Source organism: Aquarana catesbeiana, linkage group LG07 (genome assembly GCF_042186555.1).
Source record: "Aquarana catesbeiana isolate 2022-GZ linkage group LG07, ASM4218655v1, whole genome shotgun sequence".
Taxonomy (NCBI): Eukaryota; Metazoa; Chordata; class Amphibia; order Anura; family Ranidae; genus Aquarana; species Aquarana catesbeiana.
This window is the reverse complement of record NC_133330.1, coordinates 218,428,662-218,455,559: the sequence shown is the minus strand read 5'-3', so window position 1 is coordinate 218,455,559 and position 26,898 is coordinate 218,428,662. Positions and strand designations below refer to the sequence as shown.

The 26,898-nt window shown below is 44.5% G+C and overlaps 1 protein-coding gene across 2 annotated transcripts in view; it reads right to left on the bottom strand.

Moving 5' to 3' along the window:
- The window catches only part of SASS6 (SAS-6 centriolar assembly protein), a 139,557-nt gene that overhangs the window by 89,359 nt on the left and 23,300 nt on the right, over positions 1-26,898 (bottom strand). The gene's annotated exons all lie outside the window — the stretch shown is intronic.

Here is a 26,898-nt window from a genome sequence, read left to right as displayed (position 1 = left end):
TTTACACCTAAGCAGTTTGCTTTTGATCTGTTTCTGCAGTGCCTTTTGCACACGCGTTTTGAAGTTTTGGGGGTTTTTTTGGGCCAATTTGTTGTTGGGCATATTAACCATCCTTCCAGACCGGCGGATATTGTTGTTATGGCAGCAGCAAGCTACCATAACCCCGGTATCCTCTTCTTCAGTGAGCGGTCCGGTTTCAAATAAAAGTCATCTCTGCGGCGTGTTCGCCGCAAGATCACTTATCAGCGGCGGAAGAGGGCCCCCCTCCCGCCACTTACCGGAGCCGTGTGATGACCCCCACCCGTCTCCATACCATTGCAGGGCGGAAGCGATGTCAAAACGTCACTTCCGCCCATAGCCCTTAAAAGCATTTTAAAAAAACATTTTTTTTTAATGCATTTTAGTGTAAATAGGAGATCTGAGGTCATTTTGACCACAGATCTCATATTTAAGATGTTCTGTCATGCTTTTTTTCAATTACAAGGGATGTTTACATTCTTTGCAATATAAATAAAAGTGACATTTTTTTTTTTTTAGAAGAACAGTGTAAAAATAAAAATGTAAAAGAAAAATCTTTTAAACGCGTCCCGTCCCGCCGAGCTCGCGTCCAGAAGCGGACGCATACGTGAGCAGCGCCCGCATATGAAAACGGTGTTAAAACCATACATGTGAGGTATTGCTGCAATTGTTAGAGCGAGAGCAATAATTCTAGCCCTAGACCTCCTCTAACTCAAAACATGCAACCTATAGAATTTTTTAAACTTCGCCTATGGAGATTTTTAGGGAAAAAGTTTGTCACCATTCTACGAGCGGGCGCAATTTTGAAGCGTGACATGTTGGGTATCAATTTACTCGGCGTAACATTTTTCACAATATATTAAGAAAATTTTTTTTAAAATTGGGCTAATTTTACTTTGGTCGTCTTTATTTTTTTTTATTTAAAAAAAAAAGTATTTGATCCCAAAAAAAGTGCGCTTATAAGACCGCTGCGCAAATACGGTGTGACAGAAAGCATTGCAACGATAGCCATTTTATTCTCTAGGGTGTTAGAAAAAAAAATATATTGTTTGGAGGTTCTTGGTAATTTTCTAGCAAAAAAAAAAAAAAAGGTTTTTAACATTTAAGAGGCTCGGTCCTTACAGTGGTTAAAAATCACAAAACGCACTACATGCTTTTTCTGCAGCTTCTCCATTGAAGTCTATTGAACCAAAAACACAGTTTTGTGCGTTTAAAAAGTCCCTGACCCTTTCCAAAAAAAAAAGCAACGCTGAAAAAAGCATAGATGTGAATGTGTCCCATATGAAAACCATGTTAAATGGACTGGAGTGTGTTTCTGCAAAAAGCCCTAAAAAACCAGGCCTAAATCTAGGGGGTAGAAGAATATGCTCTAATACCCTCTTCCTCACTCCAGCAGATTTCCTTTAAGCTGTGTAACTGGTCCGCTGAAGCCTCTTCTCTAAGACAGTCTGCCTGGGGATTGCATTCTGATGACATCAAATACAATGCAGGACCAAGGGTCCTACATTGTAAATGAGGACTGGAAGGGCTCCCACAACCCAGAGCAAATGGAGAGGAGAAAGCTGGGAGAGTGACGAATAAGTATTACAGCCTTTTCCTCTACCCCTTAGACTGAACAAGCATTCAACCCTGGTAGTGTTGGGGGAATCCACTGCAAAGGCATTTTTTGTTTTAATCCCTTTAAGCTTTATAGCTAAACAAATAATGTCTAAATACAAGAGGCATGTGTACTCCTAAATAATGTTGTACTTTGATTATGTCTTTCAGATACGTGCAGCAATTCAGCAGAACTCTGTTCAGATGCTCAAGTTTCCTTTAAAAAAAAAAAAAAAAGGTTACTGCTTGTACAGGATGGCTGGTCTTGTATCCCCTTACCATCTTTCAGCATTGCAGGCTTTCCCTCTTCCCTAAGTGGCAGGTTAGTGCAGAGAATGCTGCTGTTCCACACCTCACTCCCTCCACTGACAGCTCTGTGAGATCCCTCAACTAAACAGCTGACTGTCGGGGGTGTTGCTTGTAGTCCATGAGTGTGGCTGCTTAGATCTGGCTCTACACAGACATTAACACAAAAGGCACGGAATCCTTTCTAAAGATGGCGGGATCCCAAGGCAGGCATAATGGTGAATAAATACGGGCCACCTACGCCGAAGTCAGCGGCGGAACGGGCAAAGTATCGCAGCCAAGATGGTGCTGATCCCTCAGCCAAGCCTGAAGCCATTCTGCAGCCCTCTCCCATCTCAGCACAGCTCTCCACATCAGGGGCGAGTGACTCTCAGCCTGCTATGTTCTACACTCAGGCTGACCTCCTAACTTCATTAGACTCCCGTACTTGCTCAGGAGACTAATTCTCCAGGCTCTTCCTCAGAGGAGCCTACTTTGGCTGAATTAATGCTAGCCATAAAAGACTGCAAGGCCTCCTTTACAGTTCAGATGGAAAACATCCATATTGATTTTTGAAGCAAGATGTGCCAAACTTGAGGGAGCAAGAACGTATCAGCTCCCTGGAGGACACAGTACACCCCTTAGCTGCCACTGTGTGTACAGCTACTGACGAGCTGGTGTCCCTCAAAGCCAAAATGGAGGATTTAGAGAACCGCTCTCGCAGGAACAATCTCCGCTTTGTGGGGTTCCTTGAGAGTTCAGAGGGGGCCCGCCCTAAAAGGTTCCTTCACTTCTGGCTGCGAGATGTTTTTGGGATGGAGGTGTTGTCCCATGCCTTCTTGATTGAGCGTGCACATTGCACCGCCCCACGTCCTCCTTTCCTTTGGGGGCCCCCCAAAATCCCTTATTGCAAAAATTTCAAGACAAGGTCACCATCCTGCGCCTTGCTAGAGAAAAGAGCCCACTCAAGTTTAACAGTAATAATATCGCCATATATCCGGATTTCTCGGCTGAATTTCAATGCCAGCACATATCCTTTGCTGCGGTGAAAGACCGCCTTAACGCTGAGGGCTTGCCATATGCGATGCTCTTCCCTGCTAAGCTGCGGATCATCCATGAGGGAAAAGCTCACTGCTGCACCTGTCCAAAAGGATGCTATGGCCTGGATAGACACTCGTTTTGGGAAACAACCTAGACAACGCCGCAACTGATGCTGTTTTTCTTCCTCTCTGCCTCACTACTCCTCTTTCCTGAAGCAAGCTTGAGCACCCGTGGGTCACCCCATCCTTCCTTTTGCCTCTTACACTCCATGGCTACAGATGACCTGAGGACTGCACCCACCCATTCTTTCCTATGTGTTACCCCTGTGACGGAACTGGCAGATGCCATTGTAGGCTATAACACCTGTCCTAATCAGCATGTGACCCCTGCCTTGCTTTATATGACTACCACTGTTTGTACCTTCTATTACAGGTTACTGTTATATCCTGCCAGATGGAACCTTCGCCCTTGTAGGAGCCTCTCTGGACCCACTACCTCCCCCCACTCCAGTAGGCGGTGAGGCCACAGGCTTTTGTTTTATTGTTTAGGGAACCAAAGCGCACTATTTTTGGGATGGTTGAGCAGGGTAGGGGGGAAAGGGATTTGTTTTTTTTCTCATTTTCGGCCCCTCTCATGTTTTAGTTGTTGGGACTGGCTGGACTTCTAGATTTTTTTCTTCTGCTGTTTTTTGCTCCAATTGCAGATTAATTTCTGTTGCTACAGTGCATTTATTCCAGTGTCTCCCTCATGTAATGTCTTATATGTTGTATTGCATCTTCCCATGATCCTCCCTATGTTGTTATGCTGTATATGACTGAATACAGCTAATGTGCTAAAACTGATCTCTCAGAATGTCAGGGGTTTGAACTCACCTCTTAACCACTTCTGGACCAGCCGCCGCAGTTATACTGCGGCAGGTTGGCTCCACTTTTGTGAGCCGTCTTAGCTGTACATTGGCTCTTTAAGAAGCCGCTGGAGGCGCGCGTGCCCGAAGCGTGTCCTCGGAGCCGATGCCAGAGCGATAAGACCGCCTAAGTATGAACACCGATCTCTCTCCTCCCATAGTCAGTCCCATCCCCCCTACAGTTAGAACACACCTAGGGAACAGTTAACCCCTTGATCGCCCCTAGTGTTAACCCCTTCCCTGCCAATGTAATTTATACAGTAATCAGTGCATTCTTATAGCACTGATCGCTGTCTAAATGTCACTGGTCCCAAAAATGTGTCAAAAGTGTCCAATTTGTCTGCCGCAATATCACAGTCCCGAAAGTTTGTTTTTGTTTTTTAAATCTGGAATATTTATTATAACAAAGTAAGAGATAGTATTTTTTTTCAAAATTGTCGCTCTTCTGGTGTTTATAGCGCAAAAAATAAAAACTGCAGAGGTGATCAAATACCACCAAAAGAAAGCTCTATTCGTGGGGAAAAAAAGGACGTAAATTTTGTTTGGGTACAGCGTGGTACGACTGCACAATTGTCAGTTAAAGCGACTAAAGTGCCGTATAGCAAAAAATGGCCTGGTCATTCAGCAGCCAAATCTTTTGCGGCTGAAGTGGTTAACCACTTGCCAACCGCCTCACGCTGATATATACGTCAGCAGAATGGCATGGGCAGGCAGAATCACGTACCTATACGTGATCTGCCTCCCGAGGCAGCCGGCATTTGTTCCCGGGCGATCAGAGGTGAGGGGGAGGCCATCCATTCGTGGCCACCCCCCTCGCGATCGCTCCCGGCGAATGAAATCCTTCCTCTGCCTCTGTAATGTAAACAGAGGCAGAGGAAGTGATGTCATCTCTCCTCAAGCCGGTCTTTTCGTTCCGGCGCCGAGGAGAGAAGACATCAATGTGAGTTTGCACAGCACTACACTAACAGTAGAACACGCAGGCACACTTTTCACCCCCCAGTCACCCCCCTGTACCCCCTGTCACAGTGACACCAATAGCAGTTTTTTTTTTGCATTGGTGTCAGTTTGTGACATTTATAAGTGTTAGGGCAGTTAGGGTTAGCCCCCTTTAGGTCTAGGGTACCCCCCTAACCCCCCCCTAATAAAGGCTAACCCCTTGATCACCCCCCCCGTCGCCAGTTTTACTAAGCGATCGTTTTTCTGATCGCTGTATTAGTGACACAGGTGACGCTAGTTAGGGAGGTAAGCATATAGGTTCGCCGTCAGCGTTTTATATCGTCAGGGACCCCCATATACTACCTACTAAAGGTTTTAACCCCCTGATTGCCCCCTAGTTAACCCTTTCACCAGTGATCACCATATAACTGTTACCGGTGAAACTGGTTAGTTTGTTTTTTATAGTTTATTATAGTTTCAGGGCACCCGCCGTTTATTTCCTAATAAAGGTTTAACCCCCTAATTGCCCGGCGGTGATATAAGTTACGTTTTTAGGGTCAGATAAGGTCTGCGTCGCCCCAGGCAGCGTCATGTTAGCGCCAGTACCGCTAACACCCACGCACGCAGCATACACCTCCCTTAGTGGTATAATATCTGAACGGATCAATATCTGTTCTGATCAGATCTATACTAGCGTCCCCAGCAGTTTAGGGTCCCCATAAACACAGTGTTAGCGGGATCAGCCCAGATACCTGCTAGCACCTGCGTTTTGCCCCTCGGCCCAGCCCTGCCCAGCCCACCCAAGTGCAGTATCGATCGATCACTGACACTTACAAAACACTAAGCACACATAACTGCAGCGTTCGCAGAGTCAGGCCTGATCCCTGCGATCGCTAACAGTTTTTTGGTAGCGTTTTGAATCAGTCGCTAACAGTCAGGAGCTTTTTTGCCTGTGAGTCTCACTAGTGTACCCCTAAATTTAGAGCCCAAAATGGCAAATCGAAGGTACACTAGTGAAGAGGCCTACACGTTTCTGAGCATGACAGATAGTGAAGAGGAAGTCACTCATCTGTCAGATTCAGGCTCAGAATACGATCCTGTAGAGGACAGCGGCTCCATGACAGATAGCTCTGACGACTGAGTTGTGGTCCCTGCCAAGGTCAGGCGTACCAGACCCCAATCTTCTTCTTCTGTCCTTGAAGTGCAAGAACCGCAGGTCCCTCGTATGGAGCAGAGAAGTACTAGCGCCGCTATTCCTTCTGGTGAACTGGCAAGCACCAGCGGCCTAGTACACCCTGGTCGTACATCCAGCACTGCAGTATCGCGTGGTGACGTGGCGAGTCCCATAAGTACAGTTCAAGCTGGCGAGGTGGCAAGCACTAGTAGTGTCCTGCTGCCACCAAGAAGACGAACACAGGCCCGTCGTGCCCATAGTGCCCTTCCTGCTGCATTCGCCAATCCGAATTGGGAACCCACCACTTCTGCAGCACCCGTACTTCCCCCATTCACTGGCCAACCCGGAATTCAGGTGGAAACAGTTGATTTTACGCCACTGGATTTTTATTCGCTGTTTTTCACCGAAGATCTCTATAGATCTATTGTGGACCAAAGCAATTTATATGCTGATCAACACATATTCCCCAGTCCTCCCTTGCCAGAGATTGGAGACCAATTACGGTCTCCGAATTTAAGATCTTTCTGAGCCTTTCCCTCAACATGGGCATAAATAAAAAAAGAGTGAGTTGCGGTCATATTGGTCCACTGACCCAATTTACCATATGCCTGTGTTCTCTGCCTCCATGACCAGGGCACGATACAAGCAGATTTTGCGGTTCATGCACTTCAACAGCAATGAACTCTGTCGTCTTCGTGGAGACCCTGGATACGATCGGCTCTACAAAATTCGGCCCCTCGTAAACCACTTCAACCAACGTTTTGCAGACTTGTTTACTCCCCATCAAGTTGTCTGCGTTGATGAGTCCCTGATTAAATTTTTTGTCCGCTTGTCATTCAAACAGTACCTTCCCAGCAAGCGTGCCAGATACGGGGTCAAGATGTATAAGCTCTGTGACAGGGCCACAGGCTATACATGTAGTTTTATGGTTTATGAGGGCAAAGATAGTCACGTAGAGCCGACAAACTGCCCCGACTACATAGGAAGCGCTGGCAAGATAGTTTGGGACTTGGTGTCACCTTTATTCGGAAAGGGGTACCATTTGTACGTGGACAATTATTACACGAGCGTGCCACTTTTTAGTCACCTTTTTGATCAACAGATTGGAGCATGTGGCACCGTGCGATCTAATCGCCGGGGCTTTCCCCAGCGGCTTGTAGATTCCCATCTTAGGCTGGGGGAGAGAGCCTGCTTGCAGTGTAATAACTTGCTCGCTATGAAGTGGAGGGACAATAAGAATGTTTTCGTTCTTACCTCCCTTCATGCAGACACAACTGTCCAAATTACTACGGCAACTGGTGTTGTGGAGAAACCCCTCTATGTCCACGAATATAACCAAAATATGGGAGGGGTGGACCTCAACGACCAGTTTTTGGCGCCGTACCTAGTTGTCCGTAAGGCCAGACGCTGGTACAAAAAAATTGTCTGTTTATTTCAATTGGCTTTGCTGAATGCTCATGTGCTATACAGAGCTTCAGGACGAACTGGATCCTTCCTTAAATTCCAGGAAGAGATCGTCAGAGCCCTTGTTTTCAGACGGTGCTCCACCTCACCTTCCCCAACCAAATGCAGTAAGCCGGCTGCATGAGAGGCATTTTCCTTATGTCCTCCCGAGTACCCTACCCAACGAGCCCCCCAAAAAAGATGTCGTATCTGCAGCAAGCGCGGATATAGGCGTGACACCCGGTATTATTGTCCCTCCTGTCCTGACAATCCTGGTCTATGCATTGGTGAATGTTTTGAACGCTACCATACACTAGTTGAGTATTAGCGTAGAGTACAGCACTGCACAGACTAGGACACACTTTCACAGGGTCTCCCAAGATGCCATCGCATTTTGAGAGACCCAAACCTGGTACCAGTTACAAAAGTTAAAGTTACTAAAAAAAAGTGTAAAAAAATAAAAAAATAAAAAAAAAATAAACACACAAAAAAAAATATAAAATAAAAAAAACAAAAATAGTTGTTTTATTGTTCTCTCTCTCTCTCTTGTTCTGCTCTTTTTTACTGTATTCTATTCTGCAATGTTTTATTTTTTACTATGTTTTTTTGTATTTGCTTAGCAGGTATGGTAAGTCTTACTGTTATACTGTAATGTTACTTTGTTTTATTGTTAACCATCATTTGCTTAGCAGGTACGCCATTCAGCTGCAGCGCGGATTTATTTATCTTGACAGCAACAGCGTTTGCTCCCACGATATATAAAGCCATGACTCCAGCGCTGTCGGAGGTGATTTCACCACCACAGTTACATACTTCAGCATATATGCCGAAGCATGGGGGCAGCAGTGGGTGGAGGAGCGATTTGCTCCTGCCTTTTGCGGGAGGATGCCCCCATGCTTCGACATATATATACGGTGCATGTATGCCCATCATTAGAAGTGGGTGGATGAAGGGAGGTATTCTAATGGTGGGCATACCCACCGATCAATCTCTTTTTTTCGTTCAGCCCACAGGCTGCATGAAAAAAACGTTTACAATATATGCCCAACGTACTGGTATGTTGCTGGACTTTGAGTGGTTATACCAGAATGATGCCTGCAGGTTTAGGTATCATCTTGGTATCATTCTTTTCAGCCAGCGGTCGGCTTTCATGTAAAAGCAATCCTAGCGGCTAATTAGCCTCTAGACTGCTTTTACAAGCAGTGGGAGGGATTCCCCCCCCCCCACCGCCTTCCATGTTTTTCTCTGGCTCTCCTGTCCCAACAGGGAACCTGAGAATGCAGCCGGTGATTCAGCCAGCTGACCATAGAGCTGATCAGAGACCAGAGTGGCTCCAAACATCTCTATGGCCTAAGAAACCAGAAGCTATGAGCATTTCATGACTTAGATTTCGCCAGATGTAAACAGCGCCATTGGGAAATTGGGAAAGCATTTTATCACACCGATCTTGATGTGGTCAGATGCTTTGAGGGCAGAGGAGAGATCTAGGGTCTAATAGACCCCAGTTTTTTCAAAAAAAAAAAGAGTACCTGTCACTACCTATTGCTATCATAGGGGATATTTACATTCCCTGAGATAATAAAAATGATTTAAAAAAAATAAAAAATGAAAGTAACAGTTTAAAAATAAGATAAAAAAGCAAAAAAAAAAAAAAAAAAAAAAGCCCCCCCGTCCCACCCTGCTCTCGCGCAAAGGCGAGCGCAAGCGTCGGTCTGGCGTCAAATGTAAACAGCAATTGCACCATGCATGTGAGGTATCACCGCAAAGGTCAGATCGAGGGCAGTAATTTTAGCAGTAGACCTCCTCTGGTAACCTGTAAAGGCTTTTAAAAATGTATTTAGTTTGTCGCCACTGCACGTTTGTGCGCAATTTTAAAGCATGTCATGTTTGGTATCCATGTACTCGGCCTAAGATCATCTTTTTTATTTCATCAAACATTTGGGCAATATAGTGTGTTTTAGTGCATTAAAATTTTAAAAAAGTGTGTTTTTCCCCCAAAAAATGCGTTTGAAAAATCGCTGCGCAAATATTGTGTGAAAAAAAAAAAAATGAAACACCCACCATTTTAATCTGTAGGGCATTTGCTTTAAAAAAATATATAATGTTTGGGGGTTCAAAGTAGGGCTGGGGAAAAAAATCGATTTAAATCTTGAATCGAGTTGAGAGGTCAAATCGATTCAAAATTTAAGCAAATCGATTTTTTTAGATTTTTTTTCACCGCACCGGTCCGGAGGCGCTGCGGGCATGAGTTTTTAGGCAAGCCGCAGCTTCGGCCTAGTCCGCGGCTACGGCCGGACGCCACGGACTAGGCCGAAGCCGCGGCCTCGCCTAAAAACTCATGCCCGCAGCGCCTTGGGACCGGCGCAGTTTCCAAAGAAAAAAAAAAAAAAACTCGATTTCGAATCGTGAATCGAGTTTTTTTTTAAGAGAATCGAAGATTTTTTTTTTTTTTTTTTTTTTTAGAAAATCTCCCAGCCCTAGTTCAAAGTAATTTTCTTGCAAAAAAAATATATTTTTTCATGTAAACAAAAAGTGTCAGAAAGGGCTTTGTCTTCAAGTGGTTAGAAGAGTGGGTGATGTGTGACATAAGCTTCTAAATGTTTTGCATAAAATGCCAGGACAGTTCAACCCCCCCCCCCCCCCCAAATGACCCCATTTTGGAAAGTAGACATCCCAAGCTATTTGCTGAGAGGCATGTCGAGTCCATGGAATATTTTATATTGTGACACAAGTTGCGGGAAAGAGACAAATTTTTTTTTTTTTTTTGAACAAAGTTGTCACTAAATTATATATTGCTCAAACATGCCATGGGAATATGTGAAATTACACCTCAAAATACATTCTGTTGTTTCTCCTGAGTACGGGAATACCACATGTGTGAGCCTTTTTGGGAGCCTAGCCGCGTACGGGGCCCCGAAAACCAAGCACCGCCTTCAGGCTTTCTAAGGGCGTAAATTTTTGATTTCACTCTTCACTGCCTATCACAGTTTTGAAGGCTATGGAATGCCCAGGTGGCACAAAACACCCCCCAAATGACCCTATTTGGGAAAGTAGACACCCCAAGCTATTTGCTGAGAGGTATAGTGAGTATTTTGCAGACCTCACTTTTTGTCACAAAGTTTTGAAAATTGAAACAAGAAAAAAAAAATTTTTTTTTCTTGTCTTTATTTTCAAAAACAAATGAGAGCTGCAAAATACTCACCATGCCTCTCAGCAAATAGCTTGGGGTGTCTACTTTCCAAAATGGGGTCATTTGGGGGGGGGGGGGGGGTTGTGCTATCTTGGCATTTTATGGCCTTCAAAACTGTGATAGGTAGTGAGGAGTGAAATCAAAAATTTACGCCCTTAGAAATCCTGAAGGCGGTGCTTGGTTTCGGGGCCCCGTACGCGGCTAGGTTCCCAAAAAGTCCCACACATGTGGTATCCCCATACTCAGGAGAAGCAGCAGAATGTATTTTGGGTTGTAATTCCACATATGCCCATGGTATGTTTGAGCAATATATCATTTAGTGACAACTTTGTGCAAAAAAAAAAAAAAATTGTCACTTTCCCGCAACTTGTGTCAAAATATAAAATATTCCATGGACTCAACATGCCTCTCAGCAAATAGCTTGGGGTGTCTACTTTCCAAAATGGGGTCATTTGGGGGGGGTTTGTGCCATCTGGGCATTTTATGGCCTTCAAAACTGTGATAGGTAGTGAGGAGTGAAATAAAAAATTTACGCCCTTACAAATCCTGAAGGCAGTGATTGGTTTTCAGGGCCCCGTACGCGGCTAGGCTCCCAAAAAGTCCCACACATGTGGTATCCCCGTACTCAGGAGAAGCAGCTGAATGTATTTTGGGGTGCAATTCCACATATGCCCATGGCCTGTGTGAGCAATATATCATTTAGTGACAACTTTTTGTAAAAATTTTTTTTTTTTTTTTTTGTCATTCAATCACTTGGGACAAAAAAAAATAAAATAATATTCAATGGGCTCAACATGCCTCTCAGCAATTTCCTTGGGGTGTCTACTTTCCAAAATGGGGTCATTTGGAGGGGGGGGGGGGGGGGGTTGTACTGCCCTGCCATTTTAGCACCTCAAGAAATGACATAGGCAGTCAAACTAAAAGCTGTGTAAATTCCAGAAAATGTACCTAGTTTGTAGACACTATAACTTTTGCGCAAACCAATAAATATACGCATATTGACATTTTTTTTTTGCCAAAGACATGTGGCCGAATACATTTTGGCCTAAATGTATGACTAAAATTGAGTTTATTGGATTTTTTTTATAACAAAAACTAGAAAATAACATTTTTTTTTTTCAAAATTTTCTTGTCTTTTTCCGTTTATAGCGCAAAAAATAAAAACCGCAGAGGTGATCAAATACCATCAAAAGAAAGCTCTATTTGTGGAAAGAAAAGAGCCAAATTTCGTTTGGGTACAGCATTGCATGACCGCGCAATTAGCAGTTAAAGCGACGCAGTGCCAAATTGTAAAAAGTGCTCTGGTCAGGAAGGGGGTAAATCCTTCCGGGGCTGAAGTGGTTAAGCAGTCCTTGGTATTCTCCTTTCTTAAAAATATAAGCCACATATTGTACAAACTATTGGATTACAAAAGAATCCGCGTATACCCGTAAAACCACCACTGCGCTCTAAGGAATGAGCAAAGACAATCCTATAGCTGCCACTTAAACAACGAAAATCCGAATTCAAACCCCAATAGGTGTGAGAATGAATAGTGGTGGCACCAACATGAAAAATCACTACTAAAAATATATAAATGACATAAGTGACTCAATAGAATAATGGTGAAACCTAAATGCATCAAAAATAAGAATCCAAAAATAAGAAAAACGTGACTAAACAAATATATATCACCCTGCGACAGATGTTTAGATATATGTGTCACTTCTCAAAAATAAATATCATGACATCTGTCACGAGGTGTATCTTTTTTGTATTTTTAATCATTTTTCTCTTGTTCACATTGCATATGGACTGGTTTATGCATCCTCATTAGTCACTTATTTCTTTTTGAGAAGTGACACATTCATCCCACTAGGTTTAGCCTATGTGTGTATATTCACATCATCATATGGACTTTTTTTATGCTTTTGTACATGATATTTATTTTTGAGACGTGACACATATCTAAACATCTGCCACAGGGTGATATATATTTGTTTAGTCACGTTTTTCTTATTTTTGGATTATTATTTTTGATGCATTTAGGTTTCACCATTATTCTATTGAGTCACTTATGTAATTTATATATTTTTAGTAGTGACTTTTCATGTTAATGCCACTATTCATTCTCACACCTATTGGGGTTTGAATTCGGATCACATAAGCCACATACAGTATTGTCTGCCTTCAAGAGACTCACCTCACCAATGCTAAACTGTGATCCCTTAAAATGCCCTTGGCTGGCTAGACAGTACCACGCTACACATACCAACTACTCCCGTGGGGTTTCTATCCTACTAGCAAAAACCCTCCCGGCTGAAATTCTGTGGACTAAGACGGACCCAGAGGGGAGATGCATTATACCTACTATCCGAATTATCTCAGAACTTTTTACACTAGTGAACATATACGTTCCTCCCCCATTTTCCTCAGACCTACTTTATAATTTATCCCTGATACGGCTGTATAGAATCCCTGGCCCCCTGCTCTATATTGGGGACTTTAATGCGGTTCTTGATCCTGCCATGGACCGCTTGGGGGGGTGGGGGTAAACCCTACCCCTCATTTATTGACTGGACCCAGGTGTATATTCTTACTGAGCTGTGGAAGCACCCAGAGAAGAGACATTTTTCTTGCCATTCTGACTCCCTCCACACTATGTCACGTATAGATATGGCATTCTCTACTGTTGAAGTGCTCCCTACTGTGCAGGCGGCTTCCTACCTTCCCAAGGGGTATCTGATCATGCCCCCTTTCTGTGGATCTCCTCCTCCTGCCAAACTCAAGCACTTTTGTCTGGCGACTAAACTCCCATTGGTTGGAGGATGAAATAGTACAGAATGACTGCAGGAAGAACATTGCGGATTATTGGCATATGAATCAGGGCACTGTTGGGTCCTCAACTGCCTGGGAGGCCTCTAAGGCCGTGCTATGAGGCACCTTTATATTCATTACTGGAATTTTGCACAAGAACACCCACCAGTGCACTGAGAATCTAGAAAATAAGATGGTAGCTGCAAAAGCAGCATATGCTGCCAATCCCGATCTGGCCACCCGGACCTCACGGCTACATAGTGGTAGAGAATATGAGCTCCGCCTCTTGGACCTTACTAAAAAACGTATGCTGTCACTCAGAAGTCGTTTGAGCACGGCCTACTTGCATATCCAACTAGGCTGGACCGTACTCCCTACTCTATTCCTAGGATTCTAACTTCTCACGATAGGGTTAGCGATGTCTCTCAGGAGATAACAGACGCCATCTATCGTGATTTATACAATACTAGGGCCCACTACTCTGATGCCCAACTGGACGACTACTTGACCCCAATGGTGCTTCCGACTTACTGACCAAGACTGGACTGAATTGGACGAACCTCTCTCTGTTGAGGAGCTCTCCCTGGCAATTTCGCAGCTCCCAACTCATAAGACACCGGGCTTGGATGGCTTTCCAGCTGAATGGTATGCACAATTTCAACACCTCGAGTCCCATGTTACTCAATACATATAATGAGGCCCCTTAAAGATTGAGTGCTCCCTTCTATAAGAGAGGTTTCAATTATTTTGATACTCAAACCACGGAAAGATCTGCATAAAAAAGGTCTCTTATAGACCTCTCTCTCTCTCAATGTGGATGTTAAAGTTCTGGCCAAGATCCTGGCTAATCGTCTGAATGGGGTTGTTGCGAAATTGGTTGGGAGTGATCAAGGGGGATTTATACCAGGCCATTCAACCAGACTGAATAATCATAGATTGTTCCACAATTTGACCTATCCCCATGACTGTACCTCTACCCGTGTGATTGTGTGACTAGACACTTGTAAAGCCTTCGATAGTGCAGAGTGGCCTGATCTATTTCGGGTATTGCAACTGTATGGGTTTGGCCCTCAACTCATACGGCTACTCTACACATCACCAATTGTCCGACTGAGAATTAACTCTTAGGTCACTGAGCCCTTTCTGATTACTAGAGGCACCAGGCAGGGGTGTCCTTTATCACCCCTCCCGTTTGCTTTGGCTATGGAGCCCCTTGCTGTACGGATGCGTAGAGCTCAGATTATTAGGGGTCTTCCTATAAATGACAATGAAGAGCGTATATCTCTCTATGCTGATGATACTCTAGTCTATCTAGCGGACCCTCATGCACCTCTTGATAATCTCTTGTCTGAAGTTAACACGTTTGGTGACTATTCCGGGTGAACTGGGGTAAATCTATCCTATTTCCACTAGGTCAAACTGTACTCCTGCTGATTCACTTGAACTCTAAATTGCAAGTTGCTACCTCTTTTAGATATCATGGGGTTATAGTTCGGTTACCACTATCCTTGTATATTGTCAATCTACGCCCCCTACTGCTACAACTACAGACACAGACCAAACAGTGGAAAGATCTGCCCCTGGATCTCATGGGGAGAGCCAATGTCCTTAAGATGATTTACTTACCTAAACTACTGTATGTTATGGCTAATTCACCTTGCAAAATTCCCAAATCCATTTTTAAAAGCATTGACTCCATCTGTATAGTGTTCCTTTGGAACGGGCAGTTCCCTAGAGTTGACTAGAAACTCTGCGCCTCCCCTCACATACGGCAGATCTGGCATTCCCTAACTTCTATTTTTACTACCTAGCATACCAGCTGGTTAACATTCATGATTGGCTCCACCCCAAACTCTGATAATGCCTGCACCACTACTGAGGGAGCCATAGTTTCCTCATTTGAGACACTCCACAACATAGTCTATAGGGGATGCACCCCACCTGGACCGGGCATGTCGATAATCCAAACCTCCCACGCCCTATTCCCAAAGATAGTTGCAAAAATGTCCACCGATTCATGGCAGACCTCCCCCAACAGTCCCTTGTGGTTCAACGCTAACCTTAAGGAGTTATGTTCTATACCTGACCCCATCAGATGGGCATCAAAGGAAGTGAAATACCTATGTCATCTATATACCCCCCAGAGTTTTAAATCCTTTTCTCAACTACAGACAGACTTTGACATCCCATCGACATACCTATTTTACTATTTCCAACTCAGACATGCTATATGTACTCAGTTTGGTACTCTGCTCAGTCCTATTAAGACACCTGACCTGGAAAAACTTCTGAGAGACCCAGACGGAACTTATATCCATGTATTACTCCACTCTTATGACAGGCACTAACCCTAGGTTTCGGAGGGCTCAAGAGAGGTGGGCCTCCTTTGACATCTCTATCACAGAAGAGGATTGGTATGAGTTCTGTGATACGTTCAAAACCTCTGTTATCTCCTCGAGGGACAGGGTGATTCAACTAAAAAATTTCAATCATTCACACCTCACCCCTGCTAGACTGTATAAAATGGGGACTATCCCCCTCTGCTGACTGCTGATTTTCTCCACTGCTTTTGGACTTGTCCACTGGTACACGACTTCTGGGTTGACATAGGCTCCTTATCTTCTGCACTGGGTTTGCCAAATATAGTGCACCCTAAAAACTGTCTGCTGGGCATATTTGGTGACCTCACTGTCCAGTCTCAGGCTAAGAGACTACTTTGCCTCCCCTATTTCTATGCAAGGAAGTCCCTCCTGCTGACGTGGAAAGGGTCAGAGACCCCAAAGCGGAATATGTGGCTGAAACTTGTCAATGATTCCTGCCTCTATATAAACTTAACTTTGACATTCGTAAAAGGACTAAAGCGTTCCACAAAATATGGGGCATTGTAGTTTTTGTTTTTTACCTTTTGTTTTATGCCTGTATGTCGTAAAACTGCAATAAAACTATCTTTAAAAAAAAAAAAACAGCTATCACGGGGAATGCTACCGCTCTGCAAGAAAACATGACATTTTTTTAAGCCTTTACGTAAACCACTGGTCTCCCATACAAACAATAAAACAGCATTTTGCCCTCCACCCCCATCTCCAGCAAGAATCCCAGCTAAACCAGCATCATTACACTGGGAATGTAACCCCTGCTTGGCCAAGGACCCACAAGCACATCAAACCAAACTTCTCCACCTGTACCCGACCTGCAAGTTCTGTCTCAAGTCCTAAAGGTTGATTGGCTCCTCCCTGGCCCAACATGCTGGCATCTGATATAAGGCTCTTCCATTCTGGAGCCATCAAGACAGAGACAACCTTGACCTCAGTGCCAGACAAATTTGTCTGTTCAGAGACTGGACTGACTTGCCCCACAATGACAGAACATTGCCCTGCAAAGGTCTGGAATAAATCTGGGCAAATGGCACTGCCTCTGAGGAGACTACTACTATTAGACCCAGGACTCTAATGCAAAAAGTAGACAGCTGGGTGACTCATGGACTGAAGAGCACAAGCCTGGAAGTGAAGAGTTTACCATTCATCCTGGGGGAGAAAAGCTCAGGCTTGAGCTGTGCCTTGGACTATCCCCAGATACTCAAAGCGATGAGTTCTGATAATTCAGGATCCATCCAAACTGGTGGCGGAAACATGATGACATGTGCATCCTTGAAGTCCACAGAAGCCAGGAAGGCAGGGTACCCAGGCTGAATTCTCAGATTCCAGACGGAATTTCTGAACTTTATGATCAGAGGATCATCCTCCTAGGATGCAGCAAAAATGGAGGCATCAAGATCTTAGTTGGCCTACTTTGTTTTTTTTTTTTTACCTGTGTCCAATCCCTTTGTAGGCGGCAGGATATGATGCAGGATTTTTTACAGTGCCAACAGTTTGCACAGAGCTTTACAAAGTGAGGGTAGACAGTACAGTTACAATACAATTCAATACAGGAGGAATCAGAGGGCCCTGCTTGTTAGAGCTTACAATCCAAAAAGGGAGGGTCAAGTGATTCAATAATAGGTATCTACTGTTGAGGAAGAGCTGAAAAAAAATGTATTTGGCAGGTGGAGTCGGGAAAGACTTCTCTAAACAGATGGCTTTTCAGGGATAACCTAAAAGGTGGATAAAGTAGGAGAAAAAAAAAAAAAAATTAAAAAAACAAACACAAGCGTGAACCCAGGCTAAGGAAATTCAAATACCCTTTCATCTTTTTGCCATCTTTCTTCCATTTGGGGGAGTTCCCTTCCCTTCCTGTCCCATAGACAAACCTGGAGGGAAGAGGAAATACTTCCGAAGTGATGGAATCCTTAGTTGAACCAAATTTTGGGATTTTATTTTGCTCTGTTATAACAGCAAACAGGACAACCAGAGGCAGTAAATCTCTCAAATGGGGCAGGGGGGACAGCAATAAAAACCTGACGGGTGTTAAACTCTAATATCTCAATGAAATCACAATAGGTGTTTGCTTTTTTTTTTTTTGTTTTTTTTTATTTCATAGGCCTTTCATTTTGCCTCACTTTCACATACAGCCCATAGTGTCCAGCAATGGTAACAGTTACAGGGATTGGGACAAACTACTAGTTACACTAGTGGCATTTACAACGGCAGCTTGAGTTTATGTGATCTAAATTTTTTCCATAAGAAAAAAAATACTTTATCCGATTAAGGCCTCTTGCACACAGGAGTAAATGAAACAATGCACACAGATACATAGAGATAGATCAGTAATACAGCAATTAGTACTAGGGATCAATCAATTATCGGTGCGACCGATATTCACTTTCTTTGAAGTATCAGTCACAAACGTACCCGATATTACTTCAAGGGGTTTTACCGGGGTGATGCCTGCATCATCCCTGATCCCTCCTTAAAGAATACCTGTCATTGCCAGTGCCTATTACAGTCACAAGGGATGTTTACATTCCTTGTGACAGCAATAAAAAAAAAAAAAAAAAAAAAGTGTACAATTTTTTTTTTTTAAATGTACAGAATATCGGGGGCGTGGCCTGGGCTGGCATGGCGTGAGGAGCACTGATCGGGAGCTCCGCTTGCCGAATATCCGCATCCACTAATCCTGGGGCCAAAATCATCGCTAAGAACAGCGTACACATCCTACCAGCAGTGGAAAGACACACAGAGAATGTCTCCCCCCAAAAAAGGCACAGACACAGCCGCTAAACTAGCTAAATACCGCATGCAAGACAAGACGGCCGGGGAAGAAAATGGCGCCGAGCTGCCTGCTCCGTCAGACTCCACAGCAGATGACACTGCTCGCGTCCTGGAGGCGATCTCGGACTGTAAAAGCACCCTTACATGTAAAATAGAGGAGGTAAAGATAGATGTATCTTTAATCCGGCAGGATCTACAAAAATTAAGAGAAAGAGTCACCGAGGCAGAGACCCGGATCAGCCAGGTAGAAGATGACATACCGCCACTACAAATAACAACTGAAAGAATACAGCACCAGCTGAATACAGTACTCATGAAGTAAGATGATATGGAAAACAGATTGAGGAGGTGTAACTTACGGTTCGTGGGTCTGCCGGAGGGTGCGGAGGGAACTGACCCCCCTTCATTCTTAGAAAATTTGCTAATCTCCACCTTCGGCAGGGCCGAATTTTCCACCTCATTTGTGGTGGAGAGAGCTCACAGATTGGCATCCAAACCTCCTCCTCAAGGTGCACCTCCTAGAACCTTCATCGCCAAACTACTTAACTATCGCGACCGAGATGCTGTCCTCCGCCTCACCAGGCTAAAAGGTAACATTCCTTATAAAAATTGAGAAATTAAAGTCTTTCCAGACTTCTCGGCGGAAGTCCAGAAGAAACGCGCGCAATTCACTGAAGCCAAAAGGCAATTGAGAATCCGCCATTACTCCTATGCTATGCTCTTTCCAGCCAGACTTCGTGTGGTCGGCGAGGACAAAGCCCATTTCTTCGATACGCACAAAGCTGTGTTTGCGTGGCTGGAAGACAGAGCGGCTCCAGACCGAGCACCTTCCTAAGATTCGTGATGACCATAACTGCCACTTCTATCCTTTGAATGGAACTTGTGTATTAACATTCGAGTTAAGATGTCAACGGACCAGGCTATATTAAGGTACTGTACGTTACCAACTCATACGGAGACGGCCCCGATTTTCTTCTGAAAATTGCCCCACCACTCCCCTTTTCCCTCCTCCCCTGGCCATATTTACGTGCCCCTTTCTATCATCTTCCTACTCCCTCATGGATAATTCCTGATAACGGCAAGCTGATGCCCGCCATGACTCCCGAAGAGAACTCTCAGACTTCTCTGACCGCTTGCTTACCACCCTTATACCATCCTGGTGGTCACACTTTGAGAGCCAGACTTCTCGTGCTATTGCTAGCTCTGCAGCGGATTATTGTCCCCATAGATACAGGATCCAATGTGGGTTCTGTTTTTACAAGAAATGCATATACGGTTCGCCGAATGGCGCAAGTTCTGTTTCCCTGGAATGTTCAGGAACAGCATCCTCTCCTCTGGTTGTGTGAGGAGAGATGTCTGCCTGGATGGCACAGAGTATTAGTTTGTAAGTGGCAAAAGTTTTGCTGTTGTTATATTCTTCTATTATTTCATAGAATTAAGAAGAGTACTGCAGGCTATAAACTAGTCTATATATTGCAAGGTGTATGTTATTTTACATTTTACAATGGAAACGTGCAATTTAAATTCAAATTTCAAGAAATGTTAATTGTGTATCCTGGTCTGGCTGCCCCGGCCGGGGTAGGTGGGATGCACTCCCTCCCGGGTCGTGGGGGGGATGTGTTGTCCGCTCTGTGACCGGGGTGATGAGACCACTGCTAGACAGGCTCATGTATGATGTCTAGGCTAAAATGTGTCACGTGGAACGTGCAAGGTATTAGAGCTAGGCCAAAGAGAAATGCTGCTTTATCTATTCTCAAAAACATGCGAGCAGAGATAATAGTCCTAGTCGAAACTCATCTTACTGGGCAATTGATGCTATCACTTAAAAAGCCCTGGGTAGGATGGCTATATCAAGCCCCACACACGACTAACTCCAGAGGAGTCGCAATCCTAGTGGCAAAAACGGTTCAATTCAATCTGTTGACATTAAAGTCTGATCCACAAGGCAGATTTTTGTTTTTGCAGGCTAAAGTAAATGGGCTAGAGATGCTCATTCTGGCATTCTACATACCTCCCCCGTTTCACTTTAATGTTGTAAATGAAGGTCTCGCTTTTATGTCTCAATTTCCCACTATACCCGTACTGTGGCTGGGGGACTTTAATAACGTACCAGACAGAGATTTGGATAGACTGACAACACAGCCCTCTAGCGGTCCCTCACAACAATACACCAGATTTGGTAGATTTCTCAACAAATTAACCCTGGTGGACACATGGAGGTATTGTTACCCGCAGGATAAGACCTTCTCTTGTTTTTCAGCGTCACACAATTCAATGTCTAGGATAGACCTCATTTTGATTTCTCGCTCCCTTCTCCCCATGCTGGAAGAGGTAGGATTTTACACCCGTATGCTATCTGACCATGCCCCCTATTGGGCGGTTCCTAAATTTGACTCCCCACCCAACACCTATACATGGAAACTCAACCCCTTCTGGTTATTGGCGGTCCCGGGTTTAGATGAGATTGGGGTTGAATGGGACATATTTTTTCAAACCAATAGAAATTCAGCGCCCTTTGAAGTAGTGTGGGACTCTTTTAAATCTCATGCCCGCATGACATTGGCTCAACATATAACTAAATACAAGAAAAATTCCTCTCACGCACTCAAACAGGCAGAACAGGCCTTGACAATCAGAGAGGGAATTTTCTTCTAATCCCACTCCTTTCAATGCCGATCAATTAAAACAACAATCCCGTGTAGTATCCAACATGCATTTTGAAAAAGCGGAAAGGAATATACTTTATGCTAAACAGAGGCTGTATGAATGTGGGGAGAGGGCGGGACGCCTTCTGGCATATTTGGCCCATATGGATCTTAGGCCTCCCACAGTAGTATCCCTTCAGAGTGCTAATGGTGAAATGATCACTGAACCTGATAGGGTGGCGGCAGAATTCCGTACCTATTTCATGTCACTATACACCTCCACGTCCGATAGCACGAATGAGGCCACAGAGGCATTATTATCCAATGTGGAACTACCCACACTATCTCAGTTACATATAGAAATGCTGGAGGCCCCAATCACTACAGATGACATCGCTGTTGCGATATCTTATCTTAAAGTCTCGAAAGCCCCCAGATCCGATGGCCTTCCCTTGGAATTCTATAAAACTTACACAGATAATATTATCCCCAGGTTACACGAGCTATTCTCCCACATGTTCAAATCTGGATCTATTCCTCAGTCTATGACCGAAGCCTATATAGTGCTCATACCCAAACCTGGTAAAAACTTAGAATATCCAGAGTCATATCGCCCCATATCTCTCCTTCAATTAGACATAAAGATTTTGGCCAAGATCCTGGCACTACGTCTAAATAAAGTAATCCTTACGCTGATCCATCCGGATCAAACGGGATTTATGCCTACAAAAAATACGGCACATAATCTCCGTAGACTACACATGAACATACAAGCTCAACATGACCAGATGGGATCCAGAGTCGTGGTATCCTTAGACGCCGCAAAGGCGTTCGACTCTGTTGAATGGGTCTACCTCTGGCAAGGTTTGGCAAAATTTAAATTCGGACCAAAGTTCATCAGATGGATCCAATTAATGTATCAAAATCCTAGTGCCAGGGTCTTGGTTAATGGGAGGGTCTCGGGCGCCTTCCCCCTATCTAGGGGGACGCGTCAAGGATGTCCTTTGTCTCCGTTGCTATACGCCCTGGCGGTAGAACCTCTTGCGGCGGCGCTGAGATCACACCCGGATATTGTAGGTTTGCGAAGCGGGGATCTGGTGGAGACAATTAGTCTGTACGCGGATGACATGTTGCTGTATCTAGCAGACTCTGGCCCCTCCTTGAAAGCAGCATTACAAATTATACAAACATTCGGCAAACACTCGGGTCTTAAAATAAATTGGGACAAGTCCCAAATCCTCCCTATAGATATAAGCGCACCCACGCAAACTCAAGCCTCCTCCCCCCTTACGAGAGTCAGTTCTTTGAAATACTTGGGGGTCAATGTCACCCGTATTCCTGAAGAATACACCAAACAAAACATAGAACCTCTGATTACAACTCTGAAACATAAAACACAGATCTGGGCCAAACTCCCCCTTGGGGTTTTGGGGCGTGTGAATCTTATAAAGATGATTCTGCTCCCCAAGTTCTTATATGTTTTCTGGCACACCCCGATTTATTTACCTCTCAGAATTTTTAAAACAATTGAAAAAATCCTTAACTCTTTTGTGTGGGGGAAGGCTCGACAAATTATGGCAAGTGCTAAAAAATCCCACGGATCTGGGGGGCACGGCTTTACCTGACTTTAATTTATACTATCTAGCGGCTCAACTGTCGCACTTTATTACTTAGACAAATGTGACAGAGAACGATATATGACCCTGGTATGCCCCTAGCATACCCGCTTATACACTCATCCATTTCAAATCATTTTTAGAGATCCCGCAGAACCCTGGGCGCTAGGAAAATGCAACAGTTTATTACAAACCCACAGCAAAATATAGGCAGTGGTAAGGCGTAAATTAAATACACCAGATACACATTCACACACGCCACTATGGGACAACCCGGGTTTGAAAGAACTTCTGACTGTACCAGATCATGAGTTGTGGGCCGCTCGAGGGGTAAGAATTCTTTCAGATGTCTATAGGAAAACATACTAAAGTCCTTCCAGCAACTTAGGGATGAATTCGCCCTCCCAAGCTCCATATTTGACCCCCGCCCGATTGATCAGATTCATACCCAACCATAATCCTCTTTGTCCCAGATGTGACAGTTCTTCAAGCTCCTTCTTCCATCTTGTGTGGTCATGCCCAGTTATACAAGACTATTGGTCCCATATAGTGCGATTCATCCATGACGAAATGGGATCCCCCCTCAAACTATGCCCCAAACAATGTATACTTGGAATATTCCCGGATCCAGACTCGGACAAATTCCATATCACATTTCTCAAAGAAACATTATTCATAGCCAGGTTGCTCATAGCTAGAAAATGGTTAAGATTAGATCCAGCAACATTTCAGGAATGGATAGCAACCGTCAATAAAGTTCTACCTTTCAAAAAGGAAATATATGCCCATAGGGGTTGTCCATCTAAATATGGGAAAATATGGGAGTCCTGGTTGAACAGTGCGGCCTCATGTAACACAATAGATGATAATATCTCAGTAGGGTAATCAAGTACTTAATGTACAACAGACACAATATTTAATGACATGTGCATATAATATGTAATTGCAGGTTTAAAAGTATAAATGAATGTCCACACGTGCCCTGTTCATAAAGAAAGAACTAATGTTACCTGTTATGTTTTCCAACGCCATACGCTTTGATGTATGCCAATACATCGTATGATCTGCATACATGTACTCTTTTCAAATAAACAACGTTTTCTTTGTAAAAAAAAAAAAAAATGTAGGTAGCAGAAATATCGGTATCATATCGGCACCGAAAAAACGATATCGGTCGATTCCTAATTAGTACAGAGCCATAAACAAAAATATAAATTTTTCTATTACATTTTTTAATTAGACTGAGTGCAGTAAACGCGCATACATGGATTTATACATGCGTATTCACACACATATTGCGACATTGGCAATGAAGAAGAGTTTTACAAGGGTATATGCATTAGGAGGTGAAAATTAGGAAATTTTGGTGCCGAAACCGAAAATTCAGGATGCACTTGGCCGAAACCGAAAATGACAGTTTTAAAAAAAATATATATATTTTTATAAAAAAATTATATTCTATTCGACTTTTTAATTAATATCATGAATTTAAATTACCGTATTTATCGGTATATAACACGCACTTTTTTCCCCTGAAAATCAGGGGAAAATCGTGGGTGCGTGTTATAGGCCGATCCCCCCCCCCCCTCCCCCCCCAATTTCGTGTGATCGGAGCGATCGCCGCCGACATACACATCCGTGTGTAAATTCAAATACGGCGCCGAGACTGCAGGGACTCGGCGGAGCCAAGATACACATACCCGAGAGTCCTCGGCTTTTCTGGGCGCCGCTTACAGTCCCGCCCTGTAAGCGGCGCCCAGAAAAGCCGAGGACTCTCGGGTATGTGTATCTTGGCTCCGCCGAGTCCCTGCAGTCTCGGCGCCATATTTGAATTTACACACGGCTGTGTATGTCGGCAGGGATCGCGGCGATCCCACAAAGCTGCACTGGAGCAAGGCTGCGCTGGGGCAAGGCTGCAATGGACACTGGAGCAAGGCTGCACTGACAATTCTGCACTGGGGCAAGGCTGCACTGGGGCAAGGCTGCACTGACAAGGCTGCACTGACAAGGCTGCACTGACAAGGCTGCACTGACAAGGCTGCACTGACAAGGCTGCACTGACAAGGCTGCACTGACAAGGCTGCACTGACAAGGCTGCACTGACAAGGCTGCACTGACAAGGCTGCACTGACAAGGCTGCACTGACAAGGCTGCACTGACAAGGCTGCACTGACAAGGCTGCACTGACAAGGCTGCACTGACAAGGCTGCACTGACAAGGCTGCACTGACAAGGCTGCACTGACAAGGCTGCACTGACAAGGCTGCACTGACAAGGCTGCACTGACAAGGCTGCACTGACAAGGCTGCACTGACAAGGCTGCACTGACAAGGCTGCACTGACAAGGCTGCACTGACAAGGCTGCACTGACAAGGCTGCACTGACAAGGCTGCACTGACAAGGCTGCACTGACAAGGCTGCACTGACAAGGCTGCACTGACAAGGCTGCACTGACAAGGCTGCACTGACAAGGCTGCACTGACAAGGCTGCACTGACAAAGCTGCACTGACAAAGCTGCACTGACAAGCAAAGCTGCACTGACAAGCAAAGCTGCACTGACAAGCAAAGCTGCACTGACAAGCAAAGCTGCACTGACAAGCAAAGCTGCACTGACAAGCAAAGCTGCACTGACAAGCAAAGCTGCACTGACAAGGCTGCAATAGACACTGGAGCAAGGCTGCACTGACACTGAAAAGGCTGCAGATGGACACAGATAACGCTGCATTGATGGGCATTTTAATGTAAGTTTTTCTTCCTTAAACTTTACTCCTAAAAGTTTTTTTCCTTAAAATTCCCTCCTAAACTTGGGGTGCGTGTTATACGCCGGCACGTGTTATACGCCGATAAATACGGTAATATGAATTTATTGTCAGCAACTTTAGCGCAAGAAAAGCTCAAGGAAAATGCATCCCTTTAAATTCTATTAAACCCCTTTCACACTGGGGGCACGGCCGTGTTCGCGCTAAAGCACCGCTCGTTTTAGCGGCGCGCTTTTAATCCCAAAGAAGGGGTTAATAGCGCCCATGTTGCGGCGCTTCCAAAGCACTTTTCAGGCGCGTTGGAAGCGCTGCCCATTCAGTACATTCGTTTTCTGGGCTAAATACAGCACTCCCAAACCGTCCCAAAGATGCTGCTAGCAGGACTTTTCCTAACATCATGCAAGCGCTCCACCCCAGTGTGAAAAGACACACCAAAATGAATGGGAGGCGATTTTCAGGTGCTATTTAGAGGCTATTTCTATCGCTAAAAAACTTGAACTGCCTCAGTGTGAAAGGGGTCTGAATTTCTTCACATCGGTCCCTCGCGCTTCCTCGCGTCTCTTGCGTGGTGTTAAAAAAAACGCACCAAACACGCACCTTCTCGTGCATTGAAAACGCAGGAATAACGCATCAACAACACACCCATGTTATGTTTTTGATGGTTGGTTTGGCACCTTTTTCTCTATTAGTATAATCCCGAAAACACCATTTTCGCCCAATATATTTTGGTCGCGAAATTTCGGTACGTCTCTAATATGCATACACAAGGTCTTTTTATACCTTTATATTCATAATTTTTTTTTTTTTTTTTTATTACCTACTGTAGTGGGTCTCAAACCTGTCACCATGAGCAGCGAGGGCTGGAGCCTTAAAGGGGTTCTAAAGTCAGAAGGTTTTTTATCTTAATGCATTAAGATAAAAAGCCTTCTGTGTGTAGCAGCCCCTTCAGCCCCCTAATACTTACCTGAGCCCCATCTCTGTCCAGCGATGTGCACAAGTGTCTCGACCGTCCGAGACTCTCCCTCTTGATTGGCTGAGACACAGCAGCAGCGCCATTGGCTGCTGCTGCTGTCAAAGTCAGCTAGCCAATCAGAAGAGAGGGGCTGGTCTGCCAGGCAAGATGCTTGCTGTGGGGGCACTCAACAGGAGGGAGGGGGCCAGGAGCACAGAAGAGGGACCCGAGAAGAGGAGGATCTGGGCTGCTCTGTGCAAATCCACTACAACAGAGCAGGTAAGTATAACATGTTTGTTATTTCTATAGAAAAAAAAAAACCACAAGACTTTACAATCACTTTAACCACTATAGCCACTGCCTACGCAAGATTAACAAACATTTTACTCGGGATCT